At 33.7% G+C, this 10,755-nt stretch overlaps 1 pseudogene; it reads left to right on the forward strand.

The window, feature by feature from the left end:
* Positions 1 to 6,936: 6,936 nt before the first annotated feature.
* LOC118602108 lies at positions 6,937 to 7,054 on the forward strand (annotated as a pseudogene).
* The last annotated feature ends 3,701 nt before the right edge of the window (positions 7,055 to 10,755 follow it).

Consider the following 10,755-nt stretch of genomic DNA (forward strand, 5'->3'; position numbering starts at 1 on the left):
AAGACATCTCTGTTCTCTAATACTGTGAGAAAAAGAACTCTTCTGAAAAATCAGATGTTTTGATTAGAGAATCTTCACAAATGTGATTGCAGTACATTTAAATAGGCATACCACTAAATCTAGGCTGTGCGCAATGTAACATTTCATTGAGATTTAAAAGGCTCTTACACATTGCATGACAGATGTGTGGAAATACTGGTTAATAGTGTAGTTTAGCTGATTAAATGCAGCACAACATTTTTACTGAGTGCCAAGACAATAATGATACCCAGTTGCTAGATTGCTAAAATAAAGTGAGTTACTGGCTCACATAGGTATCATCTAACATCTGGATCATGCTGTTTCTCAAACATAGAAAAATCATTAGCTTAACGAGTTAAGGTTGTTTGACACCTTATATGTATGGTCTCATGCATTTAGGTAAATTACCTCAAAGATTTGGAGACAGTTTTCAGGGTATTTAACTTTCTGGTCTTGAACAGAACCCGAAAATGCATTTCTGTCCAATATATTGAAAAAGTTCCAGTGCTGTGAAGTAAGCACTTTAAAACATTTTAACCCAGAGGTGTACTACATTCTGTCCTACGTTCTCACAGAGAACCACAAAAATTAACCCACTCTCTCATATGTCCCTTCCCTCCTTGGCATCCACACTTTATTCTGCAGTAGGACATTTCAACAACAATGTAACTGATTTTTAAAATCAGGTTTTTGTAACTATTTAATGAAAATAGCATTTTATAGAAGTTTTCATTAATAAAAATATATGAGCTCATAAAAGTGAAATGAATGAACATTTTCTAAATGGCCAGGATGTGTCTCCACATGGGCAGGCACTTTACATGCATTATATGCATGATCTCACTTAATCGCCACCAAAAATCTGTAAGTTAGTTATTAACTCCACTTTCAAGATAAGAAAATGGACCCTTTGAGAGTGCAAATGTGTCCCTCATCATTTAGCTAGTTATCATTAGCTAAATCATATTCCCATGTACATAGGATAGATTAACTAAAATAAAGTATAATTTAATCTACCCTAGGCAGTTTGTTTGGTTTACATCTATTCATTTATCTAATTGTAAGAGTAATGTAACTCATCATTAGAAAACTTGGAAGATAGAGAATACTGCAAAGAACATAGTACCTGTAATTCTGCCACTTGGAGATAATAATTGATAATTTTGGCTGCTTTTATATAAATTTAAATTTAAAAAATTTAGATTCAGTATGTGTGTATCTTTTACAACTAGTATATGCACTTAATGATATATTATGACCATTTTCCATGTTATTAAATATGCTTCTAAAAATGACTTTCATGGCTATATGTTATTCTATATTAGGTACCATAATTCCACTGTCCCCCATTGTTGAGTATTCCTATTGTTTCTAGGTATAATTATTTGTCAAAAATAAAAAAAAAAAATAAGATGGTAGTGTAATATAATGAAAACAACTTGGCACTAGAAATACAGAATATTGAATCCTAGATTTGTTATTTGCTAGCTCTGAAACTAAGAAAACCATTTAACCTTTCTGGTATTTATTTTTATCTGCAAAATAAAATAAATTAGACTGAATAACACTTTCCACACATTTTAGATTCTATGAATCTAGGAATACTACATAAATTATTCTAAAACTCTGATGCTCAAGATAGGGTGTTTGTATACCCAAAGACATAGGCACCTGCAGACAGGAAGGTGGTTATCAACATAGATTGGACCAATGTGGCAGGCTTTACCTCCTGGCTGGCCAATCTACTCAAATTGAGTTGAAATATTATTTTGACAAGTACTAATTCATTATGAAATAAAATATAATATCTTTTTATAAATTTTACTCCTGAAAACAGAAAACTTCAAAATATCAAACTGCAACTCTCTAAGACATATATATACTCTACTTCTTATTCAATGTATTTGTTGGAGTATATACAGCACTGTCTAAAGCAATTGAAACTAATTTGAAAACACTATAGTTATATCAGTAACTAATAGATATTTTCATGTAAATGATGCAGTTTTTTGGCACAGATTTTCTTTGTAAATGTCTTTTTTCAGATTTTACAGACAGCTGAACATTTCTCTAGGTTGCAGTGAACATACAGTAATACTTTTCTTTTGTTCCACTCAGATGGATTCTTCCAAAAGAACAAAATCTCAACAACAACAAAAAATTACCTCATGAACTCCTATTAAAAATATGAGTTTTAACATAATTAGCAAAATGTGGCTCTGAGAAGCAGTTTAGTTTTTGTAGCTCCTAAGCATATTCTTCTCTCGTTCTTTTCCTGTTGTTATTTCTTCTTCAGTTTTTAGTTCACTTGCCATTATTTTAGGAGTTATTCTCTCCTTTGGTTGTTATGTTAGAAATACTTTTTCATTCTTATGTTAACCTTCAAGTTAAAAGTCAGTTATTTTACCAGGAAAATGGGTTTATTTGGGAACAGCAAAGAATTGCATTTTAAGAGAAACTAGCTATAGCAAAAACCATGTAGGCAAGTCCAGCAAACAAGGAGAGAAATGTTATTTTATGGCAAAAAAGGAGAAAGTTAGGAGGGGTTGTTTTGAATGACAGTCCAGAGTTTAGGGAGATAATGGTTTCTCATTGGCTGAGTTGCTGGGGTAGTCAATTTCTTGAAGGAGGTGCAATGTATACCTTTTCCTGTTGAAGCCAATAATTGATTAGTCTTTTCTGTTGAGGTTTCTTTTGTTGGGTTCTGTAATTAAAATTCTTCCTGTAATTGACATTTAACAGTACCATGTGACAACAGCCTCATCTGGCCTTCTGACTCCATTATAGTAAGGTTTCCCTTTATTAATTTTCACAATTATTCCTATATTAAATCAGATATTTACAAGGTACATGATGAATCTCAAGATAACTTTCCCCAATAAAAGTTAAAAATATGCTTTTGTGCTAGCCACACATACTGTAATACACAATGTTACATATGGGAATCCTTGAAATTTCTCTCATGTTTGAGTGGTTTACAAAGCAAACCATTATTTGTCGAAATGAGAATCACCATCTGAATCAATGAAAACGAGGTGAATCCATTGGGAATTATTCATTCAAGTAGTCGATCCATGAAAACCAGCAATTTCTGACAGTCTGAAAATATAATTATTGGGCATAATGGTAGTTAAGCAACAGATATAATGAAATTAAATGGAGTCTTTGAATAGTAATTTAATTTGCTCTGCCTATCCTTCTAATCTTAGTTTGCTTCTGTGGGAATCTATGTGAATGGGGAAACAGTGTATTGCCACATGTATACCCTTGTATTTTCTCTTATATGAACATCTATTGAGGTTGAGATACTCCATTCGATAATGAGATATCAACATGAATGATATATGACTTTTATCCTCAGGGAGTTCAAATTTATTGGCCACGAATGAAAAGGTCTTAAACATAGAAAGATGATGCTATTAAGGGAATTTTTCTTGTTTTATTCTGTATTGTTTTTTAGAACTAGCTCAACTCATAAAATTCTGTGTAAATTTCCCAGGATCATGCAGATACTAAGGCTAATATTTCAGCATTGATGATATGTTATGTTTGTATAGAGATTTACAGTTTCTTTCCACACACAATGCTCCATTTGATCTCACAGCAGGCCTGGGATGCAGGTAAAGCAGCAGTCATCCACATTTGAGAGACAAGCTAGACAACTTAAGTAACTTCTTCAAGGTCACACAATTAAACTGTGAAAGTCAGGACTCAAACTGACTATTTCAGATTGTCGGTCTAATGCTTCAGTCTTCCTTTTGAAAATTTTGTTCAATTTTAGATTAGAGTCAAGAATGAAATCGAAGAATCTAATATTTCTATTTAAGAATTAAATTGACATAGAAAACAACTATGTATAAAAATACCATTTCCTATATTCTACCCTTTTCTAGTCACAATTTTCCTAATCACTTTGAGAGTACTAGAAAGATAGAGTAGTATTGGATAACAGGCAAGGATAAATTAAAAAAACAGAGTTTATCAAAGAGGAATAAAAAATTATCAGGAAAATGTTTTATACTTAGAAAGTAGCCTTAATTAGAAGACATTAACACTTCGGGCATAAATATTTGGAGGTCTTTAAGGTCGTGCTGAAATTATCCGGGTCAGTATGACAGGGAAGAGGAGGCTATGAAAGGTTTACAAGAGTAAAGTAAACTTAGAAAACAGGGGGAGCCAGGCTAAGTGACTAAATGATTTTCCTGCCAGAAGCTGGACTACACAGTCTCCCCTCAGTGGTGCCATGATTAAAGACCCCCTCCTCCTGTTAAATACATTGTAATAATAAATTTACATGTAGAATATGTAGTAAATAGAGCCTAACAACAAATAGACTTTCTGGTTCTCCTCTGGGGAAGGACTGGGAAAAATTTGTGCAAAAGACAAAGGTTGACATCGTAGAAGTTGTAAATAAAATTTTTTTTTTTTCTGTGCCAAGATGTTTGTTAAATTCTTAGATACCACAGGGCTGCTGGATTTCTTCCTGGCTTTAGTATATTAAGCTCAGTGTTTCGAGCATCCACATTGTCCCTGCTACCTCTTCAATGTGATCATCAATGAGAGGAACCTCAGGACCAAGAAAAGTTTGGATAGCTTGATAGGTTTGCCATGGTTGCAAGCAGTTTTGACAGCATCTTCCTGCAGGTATCTTTCTGGGTCTGTTGCCTCCAAGCACACTCAAAGGGATAAGGGAGTTAAGAAAAGAGAGAGCTGACAAGGATATCTTCAATAGAACATCACTGATACACTGTAGAAACATGTACCAGCTGCCTTTCTGGGCTACTTTTTTGTTTGTCCATTGGTACATACTCTGTAAGGGTGTTTAAATTACCTACAGAAACTCCTGTGACATTGATTTTATCTTTTCTGTGAGCCACAGTTCAGCAACAAAAACCTTTGCATGAAAGAGTCAAAAAAAAAAAAAAAAAAAAAACCAGAACTTGTGATGTCTCCTGGTCAATGCCCTATTTCCTTTAGCACAGAGGGACAGCTTTGCCTTTGTCTATTACCAGATATGTCCTTCAAATTGAAGCCATCTGTTGCATGAACTTCTAAGACTTGGGCCAAGGGAACTTTAAACCAAGAAACCATTTCACCAAATGTCAGTCAGAGTATCTGGCATCTGGCTGAAAACTAAAAGTTCAGAATGTGATGTTTCAGAAGGCTGCAGCCTTTTCTGGGATTTCACAAAGTGTAGTGTTCACTTAAAAATTTATGTTTATTTTAAATAACTGATTAGAAAATGATTTGATGTCCATTATAGAGCATTTAAAACATAAAAAACCAGAAAGAAAATAAAAATGATTTTTAATCACACCACAAATATAACCACTATTATCATGTTTTATATTTCCTGTCTTCTTTTATATATATATATATTTTACATTTAGCATCATATTCTATGTACTGTTGTATATATCTGCTTCTTCCTATATATTTTCTATGTCATTTAATAGTGTATTAAAATGTTCATCTATCATAAGGCAGTGCCATTGTTAATTCTAAACTGATATACACAAAGATTTTTCCCCCATTTTAAATAGAATATTTTATAAAATGTCTTTGTGTATATTACATTCTGTGCATCTTTAATTCTGCCTTATTTTTTTTTTTTTTTGAGAATCATAATTATTGTGACAAAGATCAGTGCACGTTATTAGAATTCTGATGCATTTTGCATGTTGAGAAAGTTGGTACTTTCTCACAAATAGGGTGATGTGAATTAGGAGCTTTGTCTCACTGTACCCTGTCAACAGAAGAACTATCCTGGAAGGGTATAATAATAACCAAATATTGTTATTTTGAATTTTCGCTACTGAGATTAATCATCTTTTCTGTTTCTCTCTTCCTCTTTGTCTCTCTCTCAAAGTCTCTCTTAAATGCTACTTTCCTACAACAGGAAGAATATCTAAATTTGGGGACACATCCTGTTCCATAGCCAGCCCTAACCTGGACCATCTAGAACTCACTGGAAGAATTATGTCCAGATCTCTTCTTTCCACTACCTTGCATGTCAGCACTTCTCAGAAGGGAAAGGTGCATTCAGTGCTCAATGACACTCTTTAATTCAATTACGTCTAAAGTGTACGGGGCTGAAATTCCTCAGTATTAGCAGTTTTTTTGTAATTTTCAGTCATTGCAGTTTTCCTCCTAATTAAAAAAAAAAATCTTGTTTATGTTTTCATTTGTACTATCTTTAGTATTTTTACACTAGGTATTCCTTTCAGCTTTAAGCCTTAAATATTCTGTATTTTTGTTTTGAGTGATCAGGACTTTCTCCCCTCCCAAATGCAAATCCAGCTTCTCCTGAGGCCTTATCCCATTAGCATCTTTTTCTTCCTTCTGGAGGCCTATCTTGCCCAGAGGAATCCTCTTTTCCAATCACCTCCTATAAACCAGTTTTATTCTCAGCTGGCCACAATTAATCCCTCAAAGTGTTAGACAGTAATCAATGTGTTTGCTAAACCACTCATGCTGTGCTTTCTTTCATTTAAAAAATTTAGGGAAGAATACAGAAAAATTAAAGGAATTTATTTCTTTGAATCTTTCTTCCAAAATCCAAAATCCAAAATCTAACTCAAGTTGCTGTCTTTTGAAAGATTGTAACTTTGCCTTAAACTATAAATTCGAATCCCAAGTATGTCTCCAATTTTCTTAGGCTCTCAATTCTATATTTATCTCAGTTTTTACCAAACAAAATCTTGTTATTCCAATATGACTAGCATTCGTAGCTTTGTCTCCTCCAGTTGTTTTCAACCTTTAAATTCCCTGACTTGCTTGAACAAAGACTTACTCCATAAACTTTGTCGTAAACTCAAGTTCACAGTATTTTAAAACATTAAGTTATAATTGTTCCATAGTGTGGCATAAAGACACCTTAATTATATCTGATGAACCTCAGAAAACTGAGGTCCTGTCTATTGCCATGCTATCCTGAATAAGCCCGATCCCATCTGATCTCAGAAGCTAAGCAGGGTTGGCCTGGTTCGTACTTGGATGGAAGACCACCTAGGAAGACCAGCTGCTGTAGGTGTAAAACATAAAACAAATAAGGGATTGTAAACTGACGAGGCCTTTGCAATGTGTGAGGTCAACCAAGTGTTGCCTCGCCTAAAAAAAAAAAAAAGAAAAGAAAAAAAGAAAACTGAGATACTGAGTAATTAGACAATTTGCAAGGCAATACAAATGATGAATGTCTTCCAACACTCAAGCCAATGCTTTCTATTACTGTTATGTCATTTGCTATATTGTTATTGTGGAAAACTTCATGTGAGGTACATCCTAAAAGAATTCTTCAAGGGAATTTTATTTCAGTTATATTATTATCACAGCCTCACAGTAACTTTTTTCCTTTGTAACCAATCCCTTCTGAAAACTCATCTGGTTTCTAGGAGAAGGAATAGTTCTTAGTTAAAAATAAAGGTTACAAATATATAGGTACAACCTCGGATGAGCCAAAAAGTGTGCCACTACAATCCTGCTCCTCACAATTTTACTTTCTCTTAATCTTGTGCTGTGCACCTGCTTCTAAGGGATAGGCTTCCAGGAACACAAATGATTCTTTGTCTGAATCCACATTTATTCAGCTTAATGAGCTTTATGCATATGCTAATCTTTGAAACATCATACTTCAAAGATGCATTCAATAAAATATATATGTACATATATACATATATGTGATATATCCTATTTCAACTTAAAATACGTGTGTATGTGTGTGTGTGCATGTGTGTATGAAGAAACAATAAGAAAAGGCAGCAAAAGTTCTAATAGTTCAGTAGTATGGTATAAAACACAATGGCACAGTTGTTCCTCCATGAGCAGAGAGAATAAAACGTTGAAAACTAAGAATAGCTTTCCTCTTGGGTTAAGTTTTTTCTTCATATAATGCACAAGCTTTCAGTCTTGGCAGGTTTTTGTGAGACTAAAAATAAAACATGATCATTGTCTTTTATGACAAATAATTCTTGTCTTGTTTGACTAACCAAGGAAATGACATGTTAAGCACCAGATTGCATATGGAGGAAAGCTAAGCTGCTTAAAAGAAAGAGTTTTACAGCAACAATCCAAAGCATGTTATCTGTGTAGATCCAATGCCCACACACTCACATAAGTGAGAATGGGATTATCTTGGTCTTCAGAATGCTTGCTTGGCAAGAGGGTGTCCCAGGTTCAAGTAGGTCTAAAAAGTCAAATGATGTCCACTCTTCAAGGCATAGGAGCTTCCTGGTATTCATTGTCATGAATTTTGCCCTCAGGAACTGAAATCAGAACAATCAGGGTCTAACTTCACTCCATCATTCAGAAGAGACAATTGTGATGTCTGTTTATAGATTACTATGTTTATACATGGGTTAGTTCATTTAACTTGAGGGTTTAGCTTGGCAGGATTGAGTTAATAAATATTCAAATCGGTAATTTGACTATCTTGCCTGATTTAGGACAAAGCTAAGTCTGACATAGTATATAGGTATCTTGAACCAGAACTGATTTTTGTGTTTAGACCTTTAGTAAAGTGATTGAAGTAGATTATTCAGAAGGAAAATTCTGAGCTTTGATGAACTAAACATAGACAAACTGGACACTATTTTACTAAATTATATCTTTTACATCATGAAGGAATACATTGAAAAGTGTGATATGTAAATTAGAATTTAGGAATTTGAGAAGATATAACATTTTTATTTTACCAAGAAGAGGTTTGTTTAAAGACACACAGAATGGACCCCAAGTTTCCTTTGGGTGGATGTTTAGTTCTTCAAACTATGAAAATCACTTAACATCTATGAATCTCGGAAGTTTATAAAGTGGTTTACCTATATTATTTTCTTTCATCCTTTCAAATACCCTGTAAGTTATTTGCAGACTGCATTTTAATTTTAAAACCGGAAAAATTAAGACCAGAGAGGTTCTGTACCCTCAGGAAGAAAAGTTCATTGACAAAGTGACTCTTAATTTGCAACTGAAACTTATTGCTTCTGCAAACAATTCAAGTCAAAACAACCTATCTTATTCCATTCATTGTTACTTACCTTGAGTTGTTAATGTACTTTCATGTGTAAATATTTCCTTTATTTGATCCAAAATTTTAACTGGGCAGGAAACATGTCTTATTTTATTTTATATGTACATTCTATGCTGCTCAGCCCAGTAACTTGCACACAGTAAGCTACCTTGACAAGTTGAACTGTACTTTTAACAGATATATGTGTAGTTATTTAATAATTACTTAATAATTAATATATATATTCTATTTATTCATTACTATTTCTCAGTGAGAAAATGTTTCTTTTTCTATGTTAAATCTCCTTAATAGGTAAATCAAAAAATTACCCATCTCTCTTTTCTTTTAAATAAATAACAAAAATTTATTTCTCACAATTCTGGAGACTGGGAAGTCGAAGATCAAGGGGCCAGCAGACATGGTGTCCAATGAAGGCCTATTCCCTAGTTTGCAGATGGCTACCTTCTCACTGAGTATAGAGCAGAGAGAGAGGAGCAAGCTCTCTCATGTCTCCACTTTCATAACTTAATCATCTCCAAAAGGTCCTATCTCCTAATACTTTCACACTGGAGGTTAGGATTTCAACATATGAGGTTTGGGATAGGGGGCACAAACATTCAGTAGAAGCTTATTAGTGCAATATTTTTGATATACTTAAAATTCCTAATCGGTTAAGAAACTACATATTATTCAGGAGCTTTTATATATTTCTCATTTAAAATTAAAATATGAGTTTAACTAAAATCTTTAAAAGAAGTGTTTTTTTGGGCCAAGAACACTTGATCAAGAAAATGTAAGAATGCATGCGTTGGCCCTAAATGCGGCAAATGCTAAGATTTTTACATATGAAAAGGAGAAACAAATTTTAAATGAGTTGTATGATTTTATGAGGCATTCCCTATCCTACCCCCAGAGAGTGACAGCAGTGAAAGAGTCTTGGCCCAGCTGGCCAAAGTAGTCATCATGCATGATTGCCAGCTCTTGATGACCTCTGCTAGCACAAGTTAACCACCTCAAATTCTGGGCTCCTTGCCATCAAGGCTGCCTCGAAAACATATTCTCTAATTTCCTTTATACATATTTTGATACCAAAGATAATGAAAAATGGGATGGATATAATAATCTAAAGAGCGGTTTTACTGTTAATGAAAGAAGACCCCAATTTATGGCACGTATCTGGAACTAACATACCTTTAATGGTTACATCAGCTTACCCCTTGTTTCAAAGCCTATTCTCAAACTATAATCATTGCAGCCAAATTTAGTGATTCTATATTGAAATATGAAACAACATTTTGATAAGAGTTATAGGGCTGGCAAAAATTCAAAGGAAACCATGGTGATCCGAAAGTAGCAATATGAAAACATAAAGCCTCGGGTTATTTTAAATTTCGGAAGCTCATTTTAGCTTAACCAAAGCAGGAAAGAATGTAAAATAATAATAAAGAAATAGAAACCACAAATAACTTTTGGAAAATCTTCATTGAACCACTAAGAAGTATTTTTCTGTCTTTCTTAAGAATCTTAATGCCTTCATTTAAGAGCGGAATCTCTCAAAATTCATCATTATTGACATTTTAAGATGGATAACTCTTTGCTGTGGGTGTTGTCATGTGTATTGTCAGATGTTTAGAGCATCCTTGGTCTCCATCTACTAGATGTGATAGAATCCCTCACCACTCCTACTTCTACAGTTATGAAAACTAAAAATACCTCCAGGTATTGACAAA

This window comes from Rousettus aegyptiacus, unplaced genomic scaffold (genome assembly GCF_014176215.1).
Source record: "Rousettus aegyptiacus isolate mRouAeg1 unplaced genomic scaffold, mRouAeg1.p scaffold_m13_p_4, whole genome shotgun sequence".
In the NCBI taxonomy this organism is placed as follows: domain Eukaryota; kingdom Metazoa; phylum Chordata; class Mammalia; order Chiroptera; family Pteropodidae; genus Rousettus; species Rousettus aegyptiacus.